The 7,976-nt window shown below is 36.3% G+C and overlaps 1 long non-coding RNA gene across 1 annotated transcript; it reads right to left on the bottom strand.

Moving 5' to 3' along the window:
- Nucleotides 1-1,482: 1,482 nt before the first annotated feature.
- LOC146425013 (uncharacterized) lies at nucleotides 1,483-7,603 on the bottom strand. The gene is made up of 3 exons (XR_014846670.1): nucleotides 7,528-7,603; nucleotides 7,259-7,395; nucleotides 1,483-1,655 (listed from the first exon to the last, which is right to left on the bottom strand). It is a non-coding gene; the product is annotated as an uncharacterized LOC146425013 (long non-coding RNA).
- Between the last annotated feature and the right edge of the window lie 373 nt (nucleotides 7,604-7,976).

Below are 7,976 nucleotides of genomic sequence, written 5' to 3'. Positions count from 1 at the left end.
AGATCGATCAATGAAAATAAGTTATTGAAAAATAATGTGATTGTAAAGTCTCTATGTAAACTAGCTTAGTGTTATTTTAAAATGAGGAGGGATTTCAGATTGAGGTAAATATTTTTTTAAGGAGAATAGTTACTATTTAATAAATGCAGTAAACATTAAACATATTTGCCCTAAGCAAGATATTCTTTTTCACGAGAAGTACCTTAATGTAAATAAGCATTAAAGCTCCAGAGGAAGAATTGGGCTCCTCTTAGATCAGGACTGCAAATGGCAGGTTACCTAAACTGTCTGTTGCTTATCACCGTGCCTGAAACAAAAACAGAGGGTGAACTCTTGTCCACATGGGAGCCCACAGGAATGGTTCAGTCATGAAAAACCTTCATTTGAGACCTCAAAGCTGAAAGCAGAAGTTCTGGGATGTGAACTGGATTAATTTAGTCTCCACTTTTTCTTTGTGGATATTGATTCTGAAGTCTGAAAACAGCAATTTAAATAGGAAATTGCTGTTTCATGTTTGCGACAGGAATACCCAGATAATGGAGTATTTCACGATAGGTATCCTTTTGGATGCAAAAAGTCTGATTTTAAAATTCTTTCTTTTTAGTAGCACAGCACACATTTAAACAATATGACTATATGGGGATATTGAACTGAACTGAATATCAAAATGTAAAACCTAACTTTGTTGCATATGTATTACTGAGTTTTACTGTCCAGACAAGCAGAAAGCTCTTTTACTGAACAGAAGCTTGAAGCTGATTTTAGCCTGTTGTATCAGAATCAGACTTTGTCTGGTATCTAGATCTACCAGCTGAAGTTTTTTGAGCTCCTTGTGTCAGTAATAATAGAGATAGGCAAGTTATTGTGATGTCAAAATATAAATAACATTTTTCATCCTACTTTATTACAAAGCATTTGTTTTTACATACTGAGTCGTTCAATATAAATAATTAACATGTGAATAGATTGCCTTGCTGTTCAATGAGACTGGGAGGTGATGGAGTTATACCTGATGACAGGTATGCACCTTCTTTTTTACCTTTCATTGGTGCCATAAAAATAATTGAAAAAACTCTCTTTTTACTTTTTACTGGAATCATGTTGCTGAGCTTATATTGTAAATATGTAAAGAAGGACTATAACAAACAATGGTGGTTTTGTGAATAACTTTCTGACAGAGCAGTTCTTTAGTATTCTTTGCACAAATGTGGCTCTATGTTTTCATTTGTTAGTATAAATAGAATATAGCTGCAGTCAAAAGCATACTGGATTTGGATGATGACAGCCGGAAACCTCTCCTGGCCTTTCTCCTTGTCATTTATAGTTTATTTATTTACTTGAACCTCAGACCTGGTGGGAGGAAATGAGGAAATGTCAGGAATCCCACGTGGACTCAGCAAATCTCTGCCAGTAACAAGCAACTCCAAGAGCTACTAGCTGGAAACTCTGCACCCGATGAAACATCTCCTTCTTCATCTTTCGCAGTGCCTCAGTCCATGTACAGCCTCTGCCTGCCTTGGTGCCACAGCCACGGCTCCATCCCCAGGGCTGGAGGGGTGAGTGGGCTCCCACTGAGGGCAGGGTGCTGCTCTCACAGAGGCCTTGTCACAACAGCAGAGCCAAGAGGAGACCTCTGTTTGTGTAGTCATTATAACCTGAGTGCAGAAGAGCAGCTGTTGAGGTCTAAGCATGCAGGACCCTGAGGAGTCCAAGTAGAAAACTAAGGATGGCACAAGGACAGAGCAGAGAGGCAGAGGGAGGGTGGGGGAACAGGGTGTTGCCCATGCAACCGAAGCAGCTTCATTTCTATCCAAGCTGCCCCTTGTAGGGGGAGAGGCTCCTGTGGGCTCTGACCCACCCCACGAGCAGAGGGAGGGTGCTGTAACCCAGCACTGGGCATCTCCCAGCCAGCAGCCTCCGTCAGGGTAGCCCAGGGGAGCAGGAGCTCAATTTCCATCATGTCCCATGAAGTGAAAGACTGTTTTGAGAAGGTCTGAGGAATGACAATGAAAGAAGTTCCAAACTGCCAATGTATATATTCCTGAAATATGCAAGACAGAAAGAAAGAGAGCACAAAGGTGCCTTCCTGATTATTTAACAAATGGTGTTGCCATTCTCATCTGCCTGGGATCTACATTTCCAGCTTTCATGTCTTGGCTGTAAAGTGAACTTAGTACTGCAGTCAGCATTTGCAGACATGCTTCGATATATTGTAATTGAAAGAACCTTTTAAAGAGTTATTTCCATAGACAACAAAGTTTATTTTCTATTTCCTTTTTATGGACTGCTATTTTAGACAACTGCATGTTAAAAATCATCTGTATGCTCACAAAACTTTTTAATGGCATCCCTACTATAACATCGCTTAAAGCAAACAGCACATAATTCTCTGTGTTCTGCTTTAATATTGTTTTTGATTTTACAGATTTTTATTTTGTGTTTGTTATTGTTTTTGATTTTACAGATTTTTATTTTGTGTTTGAAGATTTATTTGTGGAAAGAGATGCTTCTGACTACTGTAGTATCAATTCTTCAGTCAATGTCAGGTAGATTAAAGTGAGTAAATTCCATTTAAGGTAGAGTGAAAATTAAAATTGCTTAGTCTGGGAACAGAGGAGACACTCCTTTAAATGTTTTAATTTCCCACAGAAACTTTTTTTTTTAGTAAGGAAAAGTAGTGAACTCTAAACAACTTTTTGTTTCTGTTGTTACTATTCTTGTTTGATTAAAAGAAACATCTGTTTTAAGACGGAGTAGCAGAATCATGTCATTACTGCTTTCTCTTGCATCTTTCTCCTCTCACCCAAACATATGTTATGGGTCAGAAAACTTTTTTGTCATTTGTACTGATAATGCAACTAATTCACCCATGCATGCTGTGCTGGTCTCATAACACATGCCAGTTTATCTCACACATTACTCATCATGTTGTGGAAAAGAGAGCCTGAAATATCAGAAAGAAATTTGAAGAACATATGACTGTGGCTGAGCCAAGAGAAGTGGTGCTGGGGTTTATAGATGCAGTTAATACTACTGTGAGCAGTGCTATTGCTGGCAATGCTGACAGTTTAAAAAAAAAAAAAGTCATTTACTGAGTTCCTTGTGCTGGGTTGAGCAACTCACTAAAAATAAATCATCCATTCCTTTCTACTGCCATGAAATAGAGGAGAAATATAAGCGTTGTAGTTAACAGAAAGGCTGACCTTAGAGATTCTGTTGCCCCAGAGCTGACGAGATTATAGGGAAGGGAGACTTTATGGCAGAGATTTTAGAAACAAATGCTTTAGGATTTCATTCCACATTTGGGAAAAAAAACCCTCTGAAAAACATTCAGTCCTTTGGGACATTTTTCACGACTTGTTTATCTTCCTCCATCAAGATTCAGCACTCATAAAATCTCGTGCTGTGTTTGTATTGCTTTGTTGCAAGCTCTTGTTATTTTGCAGCAAAACTGCAAATAACTCATACTGGAGTAAGGCTGCTACTTGGCCATCTAATCTTTCACAAAAGGCAGCAAAAAATAGATATACAGCTCATGAGGCAGTAGGCAAGATCACTGCTCATGCTGACTCCAAAAGACAAATCAATTAATTAACTTGTTTATAAAATCTAATTATTAGTAATTGTTTTTGTGTTATTTTTTATGCAAACTCTGAATGGGAGATAGAAAAATGCAAAGCAGCCATCATTCTTTCATTAGACAGATGACACAGGCATACTTTAAAGAGCATGCTTACAAAACTTCATGTATTTCTACTCTAAGAGTAAATTTCTACCTCTTTGAATGTAAAATCCAGCTGTGAGATATACCTTAGCATTTTGAATTGCATTGAGTACATTTTATATAATTGTTTGGGTTTTTTTTTTTCTCTCAGAAACGAGTTAATGAAATTATTTGCATTTTGAATTGAAAATAAATTTGTTTGGGAATTCACAACCAAATTGGTGTTTGGCAGATTTCTTTGACCTATCCTAATATGTGTGCTAAAGGAAAATACATACTTTATTCATAAAGGTGTATCCAAAGTGTACATAACATGCTCTGTAAGTTTTAAAATACTTTGAAAACTACAGCATGACAAGGCATCATGACACACATTCACATCATACTCACTGGTGGAAACAAGGTCAAACAGTCCATGAAATTTAACAATACATTATATTCCTTTTAAAATTCCTCAATCTGCATCCAGGTTTTTGTCATGTTTCAAGCCTTCACTAATGTACTCTCTTCTGGAAAGTCTGGATTCTTTTAGATGAAGCAGCAGTATTGGCCTTCAGTAATTTGCTTGATGGAAAATAATTCGAAAGTATATGAGAGGTAATAAATAAAACAGAACTTTCATTCCCTTTTTCAGCTTTGCTGTGATATATTTTTTGGAATAGATTTACATTTATGACTAAGGATAGTGTCATCAATAATTTATCCTTCAGCAAAATGCATTATGTTATAAATTTAATCACACAGCAGATCAGACTATTCTAATTTTAAGACTGTGTCATAAAAACCCTCCTTTTTACTGAGAGAGATGCCATATTCATCTGTGAGAAGTGCCTAAGCACTTACCCTTAAAGTATTAAGTTATTTCAACAGACCAATATCCAGATAAAATACTAAAGTAGTTTTTTGCATGTTTGAAAACATTTTGAAGTTTGTTCCTCTGTTTCTGTTTTAATTGAAAGGTATAGAGATCAATAATTTTGGGCTTCTGAATCTCAGAATTTTAGTTTATTTAAGCTGGACATAAAGATATACACTTAAGACTTCAAAACTCTCCTGACAGATGAAAAAACAGGACTTGAAATTAAAATAAACAAAATATTTTAACCAGAAAGAATGAGATAGCTGAACCATTAGCAGGGAATAATTTTTATTCTCCATTAATTTTTAGAGAAAATTCTATCTGGTATTGTTGACATAATAATTTGAAAATGACAGCTTTCAAATTTTAAAAAATATAATATATATTTTACATTTGAAAATATTTTAATGTCATTTTATGCCTTTAAAATAATGAAAAAATAATTAATATATAATCATTAGTACTATTTTCTCTCTTGTAACAAAGGACTTCTATCGATATTTTTGTATTTCCACAGTTTTAAGCATCAGTGATGAGAGGAGATAAATACATCCCTTTCAATCAATTCTTTAATTGTTTCTCCACTTATAGGAAGAATGCCTACACTGATGGCAATATAGAAAATTTTAATATAGGCCATTTTAGCTACAAGTGCAACTTGTGGAACAACACTTTAATTAGCTGTTGTAGTTAATGAAATAGCACGCTGTTCCTTCTGCAGAAGCCATGTTGCAGATCTCCGAGTTCCTTAGCAATTAAAACAGTCAACAAAACAATTACACATTAAAAATAATTCAGTACTTTTGTTCTTAGATGCTGTGATAGGATTATATTTATGACTAATTCCATTTTCATATTGCCTTTCATCTGATGAGGTGACATGCATTTTTGAGTGATTTATTTTGCATAAACTCCAGTCAGCCTTGCTGTAATTATCCATATGGAAATCTTTGTTCTCTCATTTCAGAAAATGTAAAACCTCTTCTGCAGTAGAGAACTTGTCTTGTTTATAGACTGCTATCATGGGAGTTTTTGTCACCGCCGTGATTTACGTGGGACTGAAGCTTAATCATGCTTGTACCATGATCATTGCTTGGCAATTGTGTGCTGGTGTGTATTTCCCAGACCTGTTTCCCATATAATCCATTATCAAACTGAAGACAATCAACAATTACACTGCTTACTGTGGGATGGCTTCAAAACTTAAGTGATTGATTTTGCTTTACCCTTACATATATTATAAATTAATAAGTAAAGGATATTTCCTCTGAGTTAGAACACACTATTTTCCAAAAAATGCTTTCTGTAGTCAGTGATTATGCAAGAGTGGGTCAGTCTTCCTTGTGAATATTTGGTGAGACTGTAATGTAAACAGGATTTCTGCATTACTGTAATATAAAATAGAATTTCATACTATTCATGTTCTGTTTTCAGCAAGATTTATCTTGAAACCATTATCAAATCTGATCAACTTCTACTGTTGCTGTTTATGCATTGTCAGTGATATCTTAGTTTCATTCCATTTTGAAAATATTTTTGACATTGCAATCCTAAGCATTTGACTACTTAATTTTTACATTCTTTGTAACCATATAGAGCTCCAGCCCTAATATAGAGACCCACAAAAGCCAGAGAGGAGAAATGAACTGTCAATAGAAATATCAAGTATGTATGTGTATTTAGAGGCGAAAGAGAAACTTCAGAGACTTTATGAGCTATGGACCCTCTTCTAGGGAAAGACTACTAAGTCAAAGCAGTCCATCCTCATTTTTCCCTTCCGTTCAAAAAAATTCCAAACCAAATGAATCCCCTCCCCATTGCTGTTTCTGACATTCATCTAAATGACCAGAACAGAACACTGACTGGGAATAGCAGATAGGAATCTGTCCAAAAGAAGTACCTTAATTACTATTTTTTCATACAAACACTTATCTCTATGTAGTTTGTGGCTGGGAAAACCAGCCTCTCTTACTTTTTCTTTTTTAAGCTACTTCCTTTTCCCTAAAATAATCAAGATTTATTCAGAAGGAAAATGGGACTTCTTTCCTTCTATCCCAAAGTGTTGGTATTCAATTACTGTCTTGGTATCCATGAAGGGCAGCCTGGTTTCTGGGTGTCATGGTTTAACTCAAGCTGACAACACACAGCCAATCATTCATTCTCCCACAGCAGATGGGGAAGAGAATCACAAGAGCAAACCTGAGAAAACTCATATGTTGAGTCACTGGGGGCTTAACAGGGAAAGCAAAAGCTGTGAACACACAGAGAGCAAAAAAAGGGATTCATTCAGTGCTTTCCATGGGCAGGGAGGTGTCAGCCATCCTCAGGACAGCGGGGCTTCATCACATCTAAGAGTGGCTTGGGAAGACTAATATGTCCCCCTGAACATCCTGCCCATAGTTCTCCTTCCCTCAGCTTTCTATATCAAGCATCATGCCACATGGTACACAATATCCCTGTGACAGCTATCCCAACTCAGCCCCCTCCCAAGTTCTTGTGCTTCCCTACTCTAATCACTGGTGGGAAGGGCTGAGGAACAGAAGGCCTTGACTTTGTGTAAGAGCTGCTTAGCAGTAAGGAAATCATCCCAATATGTTCAACACTCATTCCAACACTAAAAACATATTGCCATACAAGCTACTATAGAAAAAAATAACTCTAAGCTAAAACATTACCCTTGTCCTTAATTCCTATTTTGCTGATGTCTCTTCAACTGGCAGCAACATTTTCCAGGTTATTTAGGAAGCACCAGAGACAATACTCAACTTTTGGTCTTCTGTTTTGATATATGTCTTCTCCTTCTATTCAATATCTATTGAAAATAGATATTAAATCTGTTCAAATTCCATTAAATAGAGGAGTCACCCTTAGGAGACAAGTGATTGTAGTATTCTAAATTGTGGGGGTTTATTCCAGAAATTGTGTAGGTTGTGACAGATCTGACCTCTGCCTTCAAGGCAGGCTGCATGGACTTGTGGACTTTTCTGAACTCTGGGAGCAGGATCTGCACCATGTGCTGGTTGTTGTGGGCCTATGTGTCCTCCACTCCAACATCTCTTAGGAGATAGTTGCCAGCTGAGTTTTCATGTAGTTTACAGCTAGATCCCATGTTAAATTACTGTTGAGACAAGCTGCAGTGGTTTGTTACTTGGTTATGACTAGCTTCCAGAGCAACTCATGGCAGTTTCCAACCCTGAAAGTAAAATTTTTAATTTTCATCACCGAACTTCCACTTTTATTCAAGATACTAAGTAAATTTGATATTTTGCCACAAATTCCTTTCTGATTCTGATAAAAACACACTAAAAATTTAATGAATTCTCCTCTTGTCAAGAAGTGGAAAGCCAATAACAATACATTTTACATTTAAAAAGCATTTCATTAAAGTTAACA

This window comes from Lichenostomus cassidix, chromosome Z, assembly GCF_008360975.1.
Source record: "Lichenostomus cassidix isolate B80296 chromosome Z, HeHo_3.0, whole genome shotgun sequence".
In the NCBI taxonomy this organism is placed as follows: Eukaryota; Metazoa; Chordata; class Aves; order Passeriformes; family Meliphagidae; genus Lichenostomus; species Lichenostomus cassidix.
Note: the sequence above shows the minus strand (reverse complement) of the source record. Positions and strands in the feature narration are given on the sequence as shown.